Consider the following 19,227-nt stretch of genomic DNA (forward strand, 5'->3'; position numbering starts at 1 on the left):
CATTAAAACTATATGACATAGGGCATTGGGCAGGTCAGATTATGCCTTTGTAGCAGTAGTATGGTGGTACCTGACATGGAGAACCCCATTATGTTAAGTCCTGTACAAAAATATAGTAAGAAACAGTATCAGCCCCCAAAGATCTTATAGTCCAATTGGTCAAGATGAGCAAAGGGTGAGAGAAAGAAAGAATAATTATTCCCTTGGACAGATGGGGAACTAAAGCAGAGAAATTAGGCAATTTGCTTAAAGCCACCTAGAAATTCAGTGGCAGAGATGGGAAATGAAACCAGATCTCCTGAATCTTCTCTCTCAGTTTCCTTTCTGTCTCCCTTTATGCACTTAGTCTGTATTTACATCATGTTATGTTACCACAATCAATCCAATCTAACTTTTCCTCAAAGAGATTTCTTGACCCATGGTGGGTAACATGGGTACTCAAAGTCAGATATGTTCTCTTGTTGCCAATTTAACAGCCTCTCTTCAAGTAAGGTTCTCCTGGAATCCCATAAAGGATTTTCTATTGAATTAATAGATGCCTCTTTCTTGCCAAACCATTTGTAGTTTAACTGAATATAGTAACACGTAATGCTTAAGCAGCAATTTACACCTTCAAAGTGCTGTATAAACATTAGGAGCAGAATTCTATTTCTACTCGTGGGCGACCGAAGTGCAGCTTGCAACCAACTCCAGCTTGTGTCACCAGGGTGTAGGGGTGATTCTATTACCCACCTCAGCATGTAAGTGCCCATATTATATAAATAGAGATATCAGTGCATATGTCATGAGCACAGTCTTATTTCTTCACTGAGGGTACTTATGTGCCAGAAGGGGTAATAGCTCTTTAACTTCAATTGGGTAATTCAGGAATTGGTGACTCTTTGGTCATCTGAAACATGAAATGGGGCAGAAATCTACCTGTTAAGCATCCTGTAAAGTAAGCATCTTTGCATTTACAGATGAGGAAAATAAGGCAGAGAGGTGATATGCCAAGCCAGATGCCAAATTTACAGGGCGAGGATTACCATTCACTAGTCCCTGGTTCACAATCCTTTTCCTGCCACTGGATCTCACTGGGCATATCTACATGTGCATTAATGTGCAATGCCTACTGAACATTAACTTTAGTACGTGCAAAAGGAAGTACTAAATAAATGTGCAGTAGGCTGCGCTACTGCACATTAGCACAGTCTCATGCTTTTTTCATGACAGTTAATGTGCAGTAGACTAATATTACTGTGCATTAGCCTAATAGCATGGTTTTTGCCATGATGCTATAATGTGCAGTCAATCAGTCTACTGTGCATTAAGTGTCTCGTGTAGATGGACCCACTGACTAACATATAATAGATAAAGTGCTAGGTTCAGTTGTCATGGCAACTGTATCAGGCAGAGGTAAAACATTGTTCTTTTGGACAGATCTTAAGGAAGATCAGGACTGACCTCTAACATGTTCTCTTGATATTGCAAAGAAGAATATTGCCAAGCAGAGACTATTTTTTCTTCTCTCCTGCAAATAACAGTGAAAGTTCTTATTGGCTCTCTGGAAGGGAATTGGAGTGCTAGGGTCAGATGAGCCCATTCTATTATTTATTTTTATAGTACTGTAGAAGTGTCTGTATAGATACGTGGCAAATATAGACTTGGACTATAATACAATGTAAAAAATAGCTTGGAGGGTCTCCTTGCTGTAAATGTAGACCACAGACTTAGGAAGGAAATAAAGGCATATTGTTTATTTTCAAAGTTGTTTTCTAAGCTGTACTCTTGAGAGACTAAACGACACATATTTCTTTTGCAAAATTATCAGTGGGTGCACCTACACATGCAAATGCTACTGGATGGGACTATCCAGAGTAGATGCCTCACCCTGGGCAGGCATCTACACATCCACCCATTTGGGAGCGGATTTGCTGCTCCTGACAGAAGTCTGCTCCCACCCCATCCAGCCCTGCACCAGCCCCCTGCAGCAGCCAGAGAGAGATCTCAGCTTCCCCTGGTTGCTAGCCCAGGAGCTACCTGCTTCCAGGGCAGACGGGTGGTGAAGCCTGGGTGGGGACAATGTCCCCCTGTCCCAGCAGCAGGGAGCTTCTGGCCCTGGCTCCATGATCAGGGTAGGTCCCATGAGGGGCAGGGCCCAGCCCCCTGCCCCCATCTGCTGGTAGGGCAGCTAGCAGTGAGCCCCAGCTGGATGCCCAGCCAGGGACTCACTGCAAGCTTCCCCACTGGAGGATTCGGGCAGGAGTCTGAGACCTGACTATCCCCCACAGCTCTTTCCAAGACCCATACCTCAATTGACTGATTGGGAGACAGGGCTGGGGAAAAGCTGTGCGGCTGGGACCTGCTTCTGACCAGGAGAGTTCCTGGCCAGTTCTGTGCTGCCGAGAAGTCTGCATGTGCAGCCTGGAGCTGGCTGGAGACTGCCTAAAACAGGACAATCCTCAGACAGCTCCAGGCTGCATGTGCAGACTTCTCTACACAGCCTGGGGCTGGCCGGGACCTGTCCCAGTTTGGGGCAGGTCACATTCAGCTCCAGGCTGGGCAGAGAAATCTCCCCAGGCAGGAAGATATCATGGAGCTAGAGCAGGAGTAATCTTTCAGCCCCAAATCTGTGATCATGGAGCTGGGGCAGGGGGACATTGTCCCCATCCAAGCTCCAGTGGTGGAGCCTGCCCAGGCAGTAGGCAGCTCCTGAGAGCAGGGAGCAATCTCCCACCTGCTGCTGCCAGCTGACCAGGAGCAAATTTACTCCTGGTCAGCTGTCTACACATTCCTTACTGTTCAGTAATTACTTGGCAGGTTATTTGCTACTTGCGTTCACATGTAACATATTAACTACCAAGTACAGTAAATTACTGTGCAGTAAGGATCTGCACATGTAGACTGTGATGTTTACTACTAGTAATTTGCTGTACTGCACAGTAAAGCATATTGTGTAGATATGACCAGTTAGAAGCAAAATAGCTAGTACATAGAGTTTTGTTGCTGTACGACAGAAACAAATTCAAGGCTTTCAGAGGTTAGTCCTTTCATGTGATGTGCTTGTCCTGTATTCTCCTGCTATCTACCCATAGTTTTCTCACCACAGCTAAATGAACGTCATCTATCTACAAAGGCTGCACAGAAACAACCACAGTTCCCCTAGAGTTTGATGTGGACATCAGGGGCTGCTGTTACATTTGACATCCTCCACCTCTCTTCTAGAGACTGGACTTATGTTTATATATTCAGACGTAAACCTTGGAAGACAGGTAAGTTTTTCAGCATGGCACATACACATGCTCATTTTCATTATGTTACAGATACAAATTTGAGATGCAAGCGTAAGCCGAAGTGTAGTGATGACACATTATGAGAAAGCCAGCGAGCCCCAAAGGCAAGCCTATTATTGCAGGCAGCATATTTTTCAACTGTCCTTTGTTTTGTGGAATGTCACTCCTTGTTGCCAAATTTCCTGTGTTTCACAGAAATGCTGTTTCATAACGTTGTTTTATTGTTGAAAATTATCTAGATCAGAAATAAATAAGCATCAAAGAGAAGTTATACAAAGAACTATTTGCAGAAAACGGATGAGTCCTGGAGGGGTTTTAATTGTCTACCATCTCTGATTTTTGCGTGTCCCTTGTTTTGAATCTTTTCACACCTTGTATCCTTCATTTAGGTCTTTGCAGTTGGAAATGAATTCAGTAGTTCTCAGCAACTTTCAAGGCTTTATTACTCCTTTATATGGGAGCCAAATATAAATATAGTTTCAGTAAAAGTGACTATATTGACGACTGTGAGAACTCCCTCCTAAAAAATTTTTAATGTCTAATTAGTCATATGGAGCCACCTGGTGGCACAGTCATATGGTACCAGGATACATGTGTCTGGTGGTAGATGCTGCTAGAAAGCAATGTCTGTTTGGAAGCCTGAGGGCAGGATGTGTGAGAAGTTATGAATGTGCTGTCTGATAATGATATATCATAGCATTTAGCAGCATGATATCCTGGGTTCACCCATTTTTCATGTATATTTTATATATATATATAGAGAGAGAGAGAGAGATAATATCTACATTATGTATATATATTATTATATATTAAGTGTATTATACCCCTAAACCAGCTTTGAAATAAAAAATGAAATCTGGCAAAGAATTAGCGTGGTATCCACAGATTCGCTGTTTGGTACTATAAAAGAAAAAGTTTTAGTCAAAATAAGGAAGTGTAAAAATTGACTACTGTGCACCTGGTTAGTCTCAACAGGCTTCCTAAGAATGCTTGCTACTGAAAAAGGCTTAGTCAAAAAAAAAAAGACAAGGAAAGTTTATTTGTTGTGTTAATTTCCCCTCATTCATGGTCTTTCTTCTACAGTTTCATCTTAAGCAGAATGAAGGAAGCATTGAGGCAAAGCTAAGGAAAAGACAAACTAGATTTCCACCTGGAAGATTATGGGTCAACAGATTTAATTCTTAAGAACAAAAAAACAAAATGGCTAAAATAGTAGAAAAGCATTTGACTGGCTGGAGCCTGCCAGAGTATTGATTTACTCTGGAAGATCTTGAAGTGTTACAGTATGCCATTTAAAACCATTCTCATTGGGCTCCTCATCACAATCCTCATCATATTAAAATTCAGTTCACACAGTTGAAGTACTCCGATTTGAGCAAATGATTTAATGTACATACTAGTGTCAAATAAGGATGGATTCCCTCATCTTTACTATTTGGCTTCGCTATTGACTTCTTCATGAGAAAATTTGTTTCTGAATCCAGAGGCTCATAGGGCTCACATAACTAACACAAGGGAACGAGGTGGATAGCATTGTATCTAGCCACCTTTGAGTCTCCAGCCTGAATGACCAATACCCATTTACAGCAGAGTGATGGGCAGTCTTTAGCCCAAATCCAGAGTAAGGCTTGAACTCTCACCTGGGGTCAAAGTGAGAGGTCATTACTGCTTCGTCACCATGCTCCACCTCACAAGAAGATATGTAAATATATACAGCAAAGATACTGAATTGTTTGGCAGGACACTAGATTTTGCTGACGACAACAAATATGTATTCTTAGGGACATTCATTGTGTCATGTTGAATACTGTTTCTTTTTATTCACAAAAAACCCCAATTATCCTTAGCTTTAAATCTCTTTAGGTCTGTGTTGTGTGTGGTGGGTGGATTAAATCTATCAGAAAAATGTCTTCAGAATGGTTCTCATTAAAGCTGTGACTAAGCCAACACTCATCACATAACTGTCTTGATCTTGATGTGCAGTAATTTCAACACAATTGCATGTAGACTTTTATTTTATAGATTTTTTTAATTTTTTACATTATTTCCTGATGGAGTATTATTGTTGAGGTCTTCGATAAGTTCTGTTTTTATTTTGCTAATCCTTAATAACAGCAGTTCTTTAGAATTGATTGAAACGTCTTATTTCTAGATCAGTGTGTCTCCCTCTTGTGTCCATCTCCCTCTTGTGTGTAACAAGATGCAGTCTTATATTAGTAGGAGTCTCCTGTCATTGAGTGAGTTAGACGTTTCAGTCTGTGCTGTGCATTTCAAGCACTCAGGCTGTTAAAGAAAGAATGATGTTTTATATTTTCAACTTTGGATCAAATTCTGCTTTTGTTAAAGCCTGCATTCCCTTCAAAGGGGTTGCACAGACTTAAAGACAAGTAGAATTTGGACTCATTTGGCCTCCTTCAATAAAAAAAGGGTAATTTTGGTCTGCCAAAATGTGTTAATGTAGACAAATAGACGGGCAAATAACAAGGTTATTAAATCTAAACTGGAGATTGCAGCTAGTTAAGGAGGGTCCATACATTAACGTAAAATAAACATTAATTATAAAAAAACTTTCTAGCATACTCTTTATATGCCACTTCTTTGTAGAGGCCATACACCAAAAATACATCTGCTGATGAGGTCAGCAGCACCATCCCTTGAGAGGGACATGAGGACAAGAACTAAATAATGCAGAATCGGGGAAAAATGGCTTCAGTGCTGGGAAAGTGCCAACTTATTTTGTTCCTAGCTTCAAGGTTTCCTGCCTCCACCAAGGTATGATCCCCATTCTGTTGCTAAGGCTCTCATTTCAGCTGCATACTTTCCACAATAAAACATAATTATGTCAGAGAGGGAAACGAGTCATTTTAAAATAAAGAATGTAATTAAAAACTACATGAACAGCTGCGAAGCAAGCCTTTAACATACACTTTTTTATACAAGAAGGCTAAGATAAAGATTTTGTTTCGTTACCAATAGTGATGACTAATATGATACTCATTAGAAAGTCATGTCCATATTTACATGTGTGGGTGGGATTGGGGTGTCCAAATTGAACACATGGAATCATGTTTCTCCTCATTCTGTAGTCATATGCTTCAAGAAAGTTTGATTCATGCACGACTCATAAGATGTTTTCAGAGTAAGCTAGCCAGAGTCCTATCTGTAAAAATGGCATGGGATAATTCAGACGCCTTTGCGCGTATTCCCAGGCATCCAGTTCTTGTGACAACTGTGAAGGTTCCAAAAGAGTAACTAATAAAAGGCACCGTTGCTCTAGGAAGACTAGTGTTTTCAAGAGGCATGAATAAAAGATGATGAGTTTAAAGCTTTATGAGCATCGTGAGTGTGGAATTGTGTTAAGCTGATACACAAAGGGTTTGCTCTGACATGGAGCATGAACTCCTTTGAAGAGCGAGGGAAGGAATAGTCAGACAGTTCAGGATCTCTGGAAATTCAGACCCATGCATGACTTAATGTTAGGGTGAATGGCTCTAAACTAGTTTCCATTTAAGTGCAATAGCCTGTTTAAAAGGCTCAAATGAAAGTATATTTCTAAGGGCCTGTCTACATGTGCAATTAATGCACAGCAATAAACTCCAGTGAATATTGTGCTGAAGTTTATTGCTCCTGGGCACTATATTTGAATGTGAACTCAGGACTGCAGCATGTTGGGCCAGGTTGGAGCAGCCTCAGCTGGCAGGGAGCCCAGGGAGTCAGTCTGTGAGCCCAGGGCTGCTCTGACCCAGCTCAACATGCTGCAGAGGGGCTATCTAGGGCACAAGGGTGCTTCAGTACAGAGCTAGCTGACAGGCAGCCCTGTACTGAAGCACCCTCATGCCCAATCAGCTCTGTTGGTGTTTGCACCTGTATAGTGGTACACTACAAATCTCTGCTGCAGGATAGTAATTGTATTTACAAGTACTAACCTGCAGTGGAGTTCATCAGTTTACTGCAGCCTAATAGGACCACACATGTAGACATTGAGACGTTTACTGCGGAGCCAATTATGCAGCTCCACAGTAAATGTCTCATGTAGAAACACTCAAACACATTTTAAGCTTTCTTCTAAGGCACAGTGTAAGAATGCATGATCCAATTAAAGTGTTTGTGTGTGGAGACCAGTCCTGCTCCTAAAGTCAACATTTTCCTCTGAGGTGTGCAATGACAACTTGACTATACTGACACTTTCTTTAGAGCAAAGGCAGCCATTTGACTCTCTCGAGTCTATAACATTTTGTTACTCAAGGCAAGCATTACTGAACAGAAGTGATCTCCCTCTCTACATATTTTCTCCATGGGCCTGCACCTGCTCCCATTGAAATTAATTGAAAAATTAATTAAAGCAGGATGAGGTGCTTGCTCAGCAAGGTCACAAGAGAGAAGCCATCCAAGGAATGAAAAAGAAGCATTTCAGATAGAATAAACTGATTAACTCCAGGGGCTTCTTGGGCATTGTTTTCCAGTGAAGCCAGAGTCACTGTTTTTGGGAACTACACCATTATTTTTCTTTATCAGAGCTGGTGCTCCTGATGAGAAATGGCCGGTTGAGAAAGTTCACAGAATATGTTAGCAGGGAACTGTCTGGCAAATTCCAACACTGTTATTTTAAGTCTGGGTGTCTGATCTGTGTCTTTAACTTTGTGAATCACTTTGATTATCTGAGTAGAATTGATAATGTTAAAAGCCAGGCAGCTAAGATGCAGCTTTAACATTGATTATTTCCTAGGTTTAAAGAAAAAGAGGCCAAATGTTTCCCTGGTATAAAATACTGTTTTCTGTCGAGTTCTGCTACACAAACTAGATCTACAAGACCTTGGTTTTCTGAATGAATGCTGTAATATTTACCACAAAGTGGTTATTTAACAAAATATTTATAGAGTATCATTTTCCTGGTAATGCTCTCTCAACTTAATGCCATAATGGTACCAAATTGGTCTCAAGCTGAGGGAGCATTACCAGGTAGATGACACTAGACCTACTTTCTCTCAAACTTCATGCAGCTGAGCAGTCCTCCCTCTGGTTTTTGGCTTGTCAGCCTCCTCTCAGGATGCAACTTCTTTATCTAACACCTTTTTCTGAAAGATGAGTCCCTTTCATTTCACTGGGCGCTCCAATCTCTTCAATGGATTCTACCTTGTTTACCTTCTGGGTTACAGTTTTCTTCTGTGGGGACACATCATAGTCATAGCACAGACCATACTGGCTTGGCAAAATGATTCTAAAATAATCTTTTTAAAGTCATTCCTTAGACCAGGGTACACAACCTGTGGACCAAATGCCATCAGTGGCTCCCCAGGTTTGTCACAGTAGCCCACTGTAATGCATCATTAAACCACTTTCTTAGGTGAAAAGGTATTTAAAATGTAAAACAGCAAGTTCTGACTCCTTACTGAGAAACACTTCACTAACCTATGCCTACATGTACAATCCAGTTCCTCTCTTTACATATATAAGGACTTAAGTCCAATCGGAGTAGATCCTATTACTGGCAGCCTTCCCTTGGAAAGTATGCCTTATGCATGGAACTCGGTAAAGTTGAAAGTTGCACGCCTCTTCTTTTGGAGAGTATGAGATCCAAACAAAAAAAAAATCACCTATATACTTCATCGTCCTGAATTTCCAAGCTAGTGAGAAAGTATACTTCAAACTGATATCAATGGATCCTCCCTCCTGCACTTCACATTTCCTCTGAAATAAGGAGATTCTCAAAAATAGCCAGTGAGATAGATTTTCTCACTGGCCATTTTATATCCTCTAGCCAGTGGTTCTCAGCCTTCTTAGAGTCACTCAAAGAACCCCTCATTTGGCACATTTACACAATATGCTTTACTCAAGATTAGAGCTAGTTACTGCGCAGTAAGCATCACCTTCTACATGTGCAGATGCTTACTGGGCACATCTACATAAACCGCCTACCACACAGTTGTTACTGCACGGTCATTTAGTACTTGCATATCCAAATACTAAATGACTGCACACCAACCGGCATTACTGTGCAGTAGCATCCTTGCACGGTTACCTAGTGATGCTTACTGCACAGTAGCTCATTACTAGTGCGCAGTAGCATCACATTACAGTTTGTGCCCGGTGATACTACTGCACAGTAGTAACAAGCTACTGCACAGTAAGCTTCTCATGTAGATGTGGCCAATGCACATTAATTTGCTCTAATCCTGAGTAAATTTGCTACCTGTAAATAGAAGTAGCAAATATACTTAGAAGGAAATACTGTGCAGTCCAGACAGCTTGGAACTGTGCCCACATGGCTGCCACCACTTCTCCCTGGCCCCTCTGCTCCACAGCAGCAGGGAAGGCACAGCTGGAACCTACGTCCTTGCTGCTGTTGCTTCTTCCCGCTCCCCCCTCCCCCCCGCTTCTTCCCTTGGCTACAAAATGCAAATGCAGCTGGAAACCGCTTAGCCCTGGCTCAGTTCCCCCCCCAACTGGAAGCTGTACCTACACTGCAGCTGGGAAGGGGAAGGGAAAAAGCAGTGGTAATGTGGGTACAGCTTCCTGCCACCCAACCCCAGAGCAGCTTGAAGCTATTGAGGGAGGGAGCAGTGGGGAGAAGCAGCAGCAGTGCAAACATAGGTTTCAACTACTTAACCCTGACACAGCTCCCCACAGGCTGGACACTGCCCACATGGGCACAGGCAGAGGCAAAGTCTCCCAGCTCTGCAGAAGCTGACCCCTGCATTAGTGAATTCAGATACAGGCTTTTTCATGGCTCCCGCCCTCTTTTCTTATTAAGTACCATAACTAAAAATGCATAAACAAACTCAGCCTTTCTGTAGACTGAGACCTTAAAGTGGTAGAGAGGTTTGTGTGTCCCAGTGATGCTTAGTGCTATGCCTACCAGCGTTTCACGCGTGGCAAACAGGCTTGAAGGAAAGTTCTGCACAAACCACAGTCTAACCTCAGGTTCTCAACAATGGATCAGGCAGAAGAAGATGTCAGGATCTCAATGGTTGTAAAGATAGAAGAAGGCTGCAGCAAGAAGGAGGTTATTTCCCTTGCTACTGGAACCAGATCTCCACCTTATCAAGACTGTGTGGTTGCTGTTTCTACAAACCAGCTTCCTCACTTAAACTAAGTCACACACAGGTTTCTACCATGGGAAACAACACACTCTCCTGTACCAACTTCCAGAAGTCCTGAAGTGATGGACCAATGTTGACAGAGACAGGGTTAGTGAATATAACAGTCATCAGCCACAAATTTGCATCCAGGTGGCAATATCCCACTGGTCATCTTGCACCTGGGTTGAGACAGGGGTGCAATTTGGCAGCTGCTAGAGAGGCTGAACAGACCTATTCAGGATTCCCTCTGCTCACCCACATGGGGAAGGGGCTAGAAAAAGTGCCCTAGGCCTAGTCTGTCGTATCTGATCCTGGCTGGATCCAGTGGGATCACTCTCTCTGCAATCAAAAACATAAGATAATGATTTTCACATGGAACTTTCACACCTTTATAGATAATCTAGACAACAAACAACCAGAAAGAAGAACTCCCATCACTTCCAGGGAACCAGTGAGATGAAACATCAATTGCAGCTCTGAATGAGACAAGACAACCAGATGAGGGTCAGCTGAGGGAAGAGGATGGAGGCTAGACCTTCTTTGGGGAAGGTAAACTGGCCCAGAACAAATATGTCCATGGTATTGCCTTTGCCATCAAGAACCAGCTCATCAGTCAACTTGTGATCTGAGGGAAGAGTGTGGAGGCCACACCTTCTTCTGGAAGGGTAAACTGGCACAGGACAGACATGTTCATGGTATTGGCTTTGTCATCAAGAACCAGTGCATCAGTCAACTTGTGGATCTTCCTGTGGGCATTAACAAATGTCTTATGAGCCTCCATCTTAAGCTCCACAACAACAAGTACATATGATCATCAACACGTGATGCTAACGATAATGTCAAAGAACATTTCTACTCCAACCTTGACCATATACTGACTAGTACTCACAAGAAGGACAAAATCATTCTCCTCAGTGATTTCGGTGCCAGTTGAACATGACCTGGAACTCTGGAATGGCACCATTGGGGAGGAAGGAAAGCCAATTCCAACAGCATCCTTCTCCTGAGCAAATATGTGGAGCATAATCTTGTCATAACAAGCAAATACAAGACCAACTGGAAAAACCTTCACACTAAGTGCTGGTACCACCTTGATCATCCTATTGTTAGAGCTGGTGGTCAAATGGATGTCCATATCACATGAGCCATGTAAAGAACTGATGACTGCTGGACAGATCACCATCTTGTTCATAATGGATCTGATATCTGGCTTGCTCTGAAACACCAAGAACAGCTAAAAGCGATGTGAAGGACTCTCAGTACCAATCTTGTCAAGACCTGAAAGTCTGTAAGGATCTGCAAGACTGTCTCCCTGAAAACCTTCCTGTCCTGTCCACACATGAAAGCAATATTGAGGAACTGTGGAAAGGGTTTAAAGTACTATGGCCTGTGCTGAATCAGTTGTCTATACCACCCATCAACAAGAAGACTGGTTCAGTTAAAGCCATGTCAAGATCAAAGCCCCTCTTGACAAGAAGAGAAAGGCTCATTCCACTTGGCAAGATGACACCTCATATCAGAAGAAGATGTATCATCTCCTCAAAGCTGAGGCTCAGAAGAGGATCTGGAAAATCAAAGATCAGTGGTGGCCAGATAAAGCCAAGGAGATTCAGCTCTATTCTGACAAAGAAAACATGCATAGTTTTTTTCCAGGCAACAAAAGCCATCTATGGCCCAAGTTCCCATGATTCTACTTTTCTGCAGTCACTCCTCAAAGACAATTAATCTCTCCAGGCTAGATGGAAAGAGCACTTTGAGGCACCCCCGCACTGTGAGTCAACTGTGACAGGTACCGCCACTAAGTCCATCCCCCAACACCCTGAAAGGGGATCCCTCACTAACATTCCTATCCTAGAAGAAGTCTGTCGTGCCATTAAGAAAAGCAAGAACAACAAGGCAACTGGGCTGGATGGCATAACTGCTGAAATCTATGCCTACCAGCGAGGAACTGATACTGAGACTCCATGAATTTATTTTTCGAATTTGGAACAATAAAGAGATCCCTGGAGAGTTGAGGAATGCCAACATTGTATCTATCTTCAAAAAAGGAAATAAGCCTCAAGGAACTATCTAGGTTTACCCTTCTTTCCCCAGCAGAGAAAATCCTCTTCCACATCGTCCTGAACTGTCTTCTACCTCTTGCTGAGGAAATCCTGCTAGAATCTTAGACCATCTCATGGAGCTATTGACATGATCTTTGTTGCCCAAATCCAAGAAGAGTGTTGGGAACAATACCAGGACCTGTATATGCCCTTCATTGATCTTTGATTCCATCAGCACAAAGCCCTGTAGAAAGTACTGTCCAGATTTGGATGTCCTGAAAAGCACATCAAGGTTCTGAGGCTTCTCTATAACCAGATGACTGTGACCTTTCTATGTAATGGATCAGAAACAAATCCTTTTGTCATCCAAACTAGGGTCACGCAAGGATGCATCATCACTGCAACAATGTTCTCTGTTTATCTAACAGTCATCCTGGTTCTCATTAAGGACCGCTTTCCTTCTAGAATTGACATTGAATACTGAATGGATAGAGGGCTCTTCACTCTGGGACATTTTTGGTTGAAGATCAAAGTACTCACAACAATCATCCTTGACCTTCAATATGCTGATGACTGCACCATCCTTGCTCACACTAACAGTAACCTCCAAACTGTGCTGGAACTCTTGAGAAGCCTACCAAACTCTGGGCCTCTCTCTTACCGTTGAGAAGACTAAGGTACTCTACTGGCCTGCCCTGGGCCATGAATGTGACCTATCAAAGGAAAGATCCTGGAGGTAGTCCAGCACTTCTCAGCGCAGGATCTGGTGTGTAGTAAATTGCTTTGGCATGTCTTTATTTATCATGATCTCCAGAATGACACCAAGATCCAGGTGTACAATGCTGTCATCATCCCCACCCTGCTCAATGAATGTGAAGTGTGGGTGCCTACCAGCGTCATTTCAAGATTCCGAAGAAATATCACTAACGATGCCTCTGGAAAATCCTCCACATCAAAAGGGATGATTGGTGCACAAACACCAGCATCCTTGATTGAGTTGATCCTCAAGCAACAACTTCACTGGTCCAGACACTGTGTGCAGATGCCCAATTCTTGACTGCCAAAACAAGTGCTGTATTCCCAGTGGTGGCCAGAGGAAATACTACAAGGACACTTTGAAGGCATCCCTCAAGAAAACAGATGAGAGGAGCTGGCTGCCAACTGACTCCAGTGGTGCCACAACCACAACTAAGTGGCAACCTGTTTTGGCGTAAAGAGTCTTGCCCTTGAAGCAGAGAAGAGGAAGCAAAGGAAGGAACAGGAAAGGAATCCCACCCTGAAGCTTACTCTTCCCCGCATAAAGACCTGCAACTTCTGCAAACAAGTCTGTTGCTCGAGCATTGGACTTTAAAGTCACCTCAAGACCCATCAATGAGCCTTGGTAGATATCATCCTTTTATCGAGGGATTGCTGATGACAAAACAAGTCAGGTAAAATGTGGTGAGAAGCAGAAGTCTGAATGGCGGAAGTTTGAATTCCATAGAAGTTTGAATTCAAAACTTCTGATTTGATTAGAAAACCAAAATATTGCACATTTTTAGGAAAATCTATTCTTGTGAGATATTTAGCTCATTTTTCTAAACCAGAGGAACTAGGTTAGTTACAGGTGTTTTTTTACTGGTGTTTTAATCCAAACCAGAAATGTTCCAGACATACTTTTTCACACTTACCCATATATTAGCCATATGCACATTTACAGGCAGCTGTTAAGTAACTTTTTAGCAAATCTAAAACTGTTCATTTTTTACTTGAGCAAAGGTCAGCACTTTCTTGCTGTAGAAGATATAGAGATCCTTCTACCCAGAATTAAATAATAGCATTTCATAAGCTAGGAAATGATCTCAGGATTAATATCAATTCATAATTATGCTAAGTGTCAACATCCTTCCTGTGTCCTTGTGAAAAGGTATTTAGCAGAATTCATAGATTCACTGAAATCTGATACAGCCAAGTCATGAGCACTTCTACTGTGACCTTGAACTTATGATCTCTGGGCTTTTAACTATGCAGCTTAGCACCAACAACACCCTAACCCCGTAAGTATCAACTGAGCAATACTAAGATAGGCAGGCATTAGGCCTGTGCAAATAGGGAGGTTTTCTTGAGGGATGCCTTCAGCCAATTTGGAGGACAGTGATTTGATTTGGAGATTTATTTACTTTTCTAATGCCATTATTTAAAATTATTATACCTTATATACCAGCCAGTCCCTGTTACTTTTAGATTACAGGAAGACTGCAAAACAAACAAAGAAAGAAATATAAAAACTCCAATGCACCTATCTCATTCTGGAGTAACTGTCATCTTGAAATGCCTCACAGCACCGTATCTTGAACAAACAGGTTTTTCTTTAAATTTGCAATTCACAAACATTTAAGGGTTTACACAAACACTTGTATGGTTTAGTGATGATCCTGCTTTGAGAAGGAAATTGGACTAGATGATATCTTGCAGTCTCTGCAGCCCTACTTTCCTATGAATCTGGGGTTAGATTGACCACAAAAGTCCATGGACCATTTCACATCAAGACAAGATATGATTCCAGCTCTGCTTTTGCCCTTTTAGTTTTCTGTAAATTTTAAGCTAAGCTAAATAAAACCTTGATGTAAAAATAGTTGCATTTTTTAAATGTTTGCATGTCTTCTAATATATTTTAAATGGTTATATAATTGTATCTCTCTTGGATGTATCTAATGCAATCAAACCTAGTTGCCAAGAATTGTTTCTAATATAGACTCTATATTTCATGCCTGATGGAGGTGAACCTGAAAATCTTCATCATTTTAAATTATCTCCTTCTGTTGTTGATTTTCCAGTAGATTGCAGCATCTTTCCCTTGGATGCAAAAGGCTTTTGGCTAGTCTATCCAACATGCCACCTTCAATGTGCACTGAAAATTTATTTCTCAGTCTTGGTTCAAGGCATGAGTGCCCCTTGTCTGTGTGCACCCTTTGTGATCAAGTGAATTTTTTCAATGGGTGCAATGGTATAGAAATATTACTTGGAAAATATCCTTTCACTTGTTTTTCATATGTTAGCTTTTCAATTAAAAGATTCAGTATCGGTCAGTGAAAGAAAAGCAAGTTTTTTTTCTTTAGACAAGCAGCGTACTTTGAAAGAACTTGCTAAAATAAGAATGTTTTTCTGCTGTGAGTTATACAGTTCACCTTAACAGTGTTCAATGGAAAGGCACATAATTGTAGGGACTCTTTGGCAATCTCTTAAGAAAAACATCTTTCCTAGCATTATATATGAGAATAACTGTCAAATGCTAGGTAGGTATGCACGAGTCTTTCTTTAAGACAAACAACACTAAATTAAATACCAAAGACAATGGAATAGCAGGCAGATAAGTTAAATTTTTATTTTCAGTACTGGTCATTAATGGCCCAAATTGAAAGCCCACTTGTGTTACAGATTCTTTCTGTTGACTACTGTAGGTTTTGCCTTGTGCCCAATGAGAGGTGTGCAAAATCAGGGTATTTCAATTGCCTAAAATATCATAATGTAGGAGGAGGCCTAGTTTGTTTGGAGCTTGAATTCTGCCTTTATGTGGCCAAGAGAACTCAATACAGCCCTCCTTTTAGATGAAAATCATCGATCTTTAGCCTAGTTAGCTTGCAACTACTAAATGCATTTAGGTGCTCTCTCAAAAAGGGTATGGGAGCACTTACATAGGAGAGAAGAGTTCTGGGTTTTGGTTCTTGTTCAAATTGTTGTTTTTGTATTTTACATTAGTCACTGGATATAATACATAAACAGTCCTGGAAGTGGGACCAGAGCCCATCATTGGGCTAGAGGGATATACTACTGTCTCACTCCCCTCTTGCATGCTCTCTGTCTCAAGCCCCATGAATCTTCTCTCACTTTGTACACAATGGCACAGCTTCAACAGGAAGAGTTGAGAATAGAATTATAGAATCATAAGAAATGAGGGTTGGAAGGGACTTCAGGAAGTCATATAGCCTAACCTCCTGCTCAGAGCAGGACCATCCCCAACCCGCTCATTCCAACCAGGGCTTTGTGGAGCTGGGCTTTAAAAACCTCCAATGATGGAGTTTCCACCACCTCTCTAGGTAACCAGTTCCAATACCTCACCACCCTGTAGCCTATTGCCTCATGGTAAGGCAGCATCCAGGGAGGTGGGACTTGTGAGTTTTAACCATGTCATACTAAAGTGGGAAACAAACCAAAATCTCTTACTTCCTGGTTTACTATTCTAACCATTCAACTATTAAGTAAATAATGTATATGTCTTTCCTCTACCCCTTCAACATTTAAAGGAACAAGTTCTATTCCATACTTTCAAAGAATGACTGAAGACCAGTGTTTCTCAACCAGGGTCCCATGAGTACCTGCCAAAGGTGCCACAACACTGGCAGGCCTGCTGCTGCTGTCGCCATCATGGAGTGAAACTGCCTCATGCACCTCTGCTTTCAAGCAGCACACCAAAGACAAACTGAAAAGAAACTGCAGCAGAAAGGTGCACTGCCTGCATCCCATTATACAGGCACACAGACTGTTTTTGCTGCAGCTCTTCCTGATTTGGCTCCAATGTGCTTTCTAACCACTGAGATGCACAAGGCAGTTCTACCTAGTGGCAGCAGCATGTATCTCCAGGTTGGACTGCCATGGGGTGAAACTGCCCTGCTTGTCTCTATGTTCAAGAGGCACATTGGAGACAAACCAGGAAGAGTTGCAGCAGAATCAGTGTACCTGCCTGCACAGTAGGCCTGTGTGAAGCAACAAGTATTTGCTTCGAATTCAGATTTGGCCAATTCAGAGGGACAGTGATTCGATTCAATTTGGATTCAGAGATTCAGCATCGATTTGGAGATTTGGCCATAAACTATAATGGGGAATCACTAAAATACCTATAACTTTTTTTTTTTTTTTTTTTTTGCAGATTCACATGAAAACAGCAGGGATCATAGCCCCTTCTGAGAGCATGAAGTCTGCCAAGTTTCAAGGAGATAGGTGCAGGGGTTTCTGTGAAAGGGTGCCTCAAACTGTTGAAAGCAAAACTTGTATGTGTTAAGGCAGAGCAAGATGAAAACAGCAGGGATGGTAGCCCCTCATGCAGGCATGAGGCCTGCCAGGTTTCAGGCACAGTGGCACAGGAGTTTCTGTGAAAGTCCACCTCAAGTTTCTGAAAGCAAATAAAAAAAGCAAATAGGTATGAAGCAAGGAGGATGGCATTCACTCTGTCTGCATATGGAGCTTGGGGAACCGCAGCAGTGGGAGGTTCACCTTGAGGAACACCAGCTGCTCCACCAAACCAGGATCCAAGCAGGTGCAGTAGGCTGTCACTATATCCCCAGCAATGCTGAACACGCTCTTGCTTGGAACACTGGTCAGTGGACAGGACAGGTGTTCCCAGGCAACTGTGGCCAAATCCTGCCACATCTGGCTGCAGCTTGTCCAGTAGACCAAGGGGTCACAGTGCAGTGGCTCCACATCCTCAGTGAGATAGGTAGCCACTGAGGCCTCCGTGCTACCTGCCTGATAGTGGGGTCTGATGCCTCTGGACCCCAACATTGAAGCTATACCCTTGGCCCATATTGGCAGTGGCCGTGGTGGAGAAGATTGGCTTGTGGCTGGAGTGCTGGCACGGGAAAATGGATCCCCCTCTTCCACATCTCCCCACCTCTACTCTTCTGCCACCCTGACTTTTCACCAGCACCTCCATTCAGTGATCTAGGGTTCTTTTTCTGCTGCAGATGCTACCCTTCACTCTTGGGTCACACGTGCCTGCCAGCATGTGGACCGTACTGGATCACAACAGATCTGTTGGCTACAAAGCACCAACTCACAGGATCATCAAAAAATTCTAGTTTATTCAATGGATGCAAAAGTCAGACCATAAACCTTGGTGCTGATCCCCTCAAACTCATACACATTCACACACACACAAACATTCACACTAGCTATGAACACTAAGCATCGGTGTCAAGATATACCTAATCCCCAAGTGCTGGAGTCTGTCATCAATGGCCAAGGCTTCTTACAGTGCGATGTTGCTGCAGAAGGGGGTCGCCAGCTGGTCCTTCTGGCTGGACAGGCAGGGTGCTGGTCAGGTCAAATAGGGTGCCCTTGGAGGTTATTCTTTGCTGCCTCTCTCTGGCAGACTTTGGTGACTCCCCAATTCTTGGGCTTACCCAATCCAGGGGTTGTTGACCTCAAGGGATGTCCCTCTTGGTAGCTACTGGATGTCAGCCGTCAGCCCCAGGGGTCACGTCCACACATATGTGCAGTCTCAGGAGTCCATTGATGAATTGTGATTGATTCACTGCCGTGATGAATAGAGCTCTGGAAGTGGTTGATCAGGGGGTATTTAAGCCCCAAGGGTCTGTTTCCAGCGTTGATTAGTTCAAAGGCTTCCCTACCTTTAACAATGAAGTTTCTGGGAATTCCTGGCTCTTTATTGATTCTTTCTTCTCCTTGGTCTCTGATTTTGTAGGTGTTAATTGCTGCTAATTAACATGCTTATCCAGACTAGCTACTGTGTTACACAATCAACCATGATTCATTCAGGGACCTGCTCCATACAGAGATTCCTGCTTCTGCTAACATTGTTACATGGTACAACTTACTTTTAAACTTAAAGTACATTTGTAAAAGCATCTACAAGCTCTATTTTCACTACAAGTATACATTATATAAAAATAATAATAATATAATAAAAGAAAAAGAAAGAGGAAGGAAGAAAAGGTAGCAAAGAGAAAGCATTCTCAAAAGGGGACAAATACTAAAAGAGGGGCTTTTGCCATATGGAGGAGCTTCACATTTGGGGGGGGCAGACAAAAGGGTTTCTTGCTACAGATCCAGCTGTTT

At 42.4% G+C, this 19,227-nt stretch overlaps 1 long non-coding RNA gene across 1 annotated transcript in view; it reads left to right on the forward strand.

The window, feature by feature from the left end:
- Positions 1-6,594, forward strand: part of LOC109306024 — a 12,508-nt gene extending 5,914 nt beyond the window's left edge. Inside the window, exon 3 of the long non-coding RNA XR_002099815.1 lies at positions 6,584-6,594. This is a non-coding gene — a long non-coding RNA (uncharacterized LOC109306024). The remainder of the gene's footprint in view (positions 1-6,583) is intronic.
- Positions 6,595-19,227: the final 12,633 nt, after the last annotated feature.

The sequence above is a fragment of the Crocodylus porosus genome, unplaced genomic scaffold (assembly GCF_001723895.1).
Source record: "Crocodylus porosus isolate Cpor-Errol unplaced genomic scaffold, CroPor_comp1, whole genome shotgun sequence".
Lineage (NCBI taxonomy): Eukaryota > Metazoa > Chordata > Crocodylia > Crocodylidae > Crocodylus > Crocodylus porosus.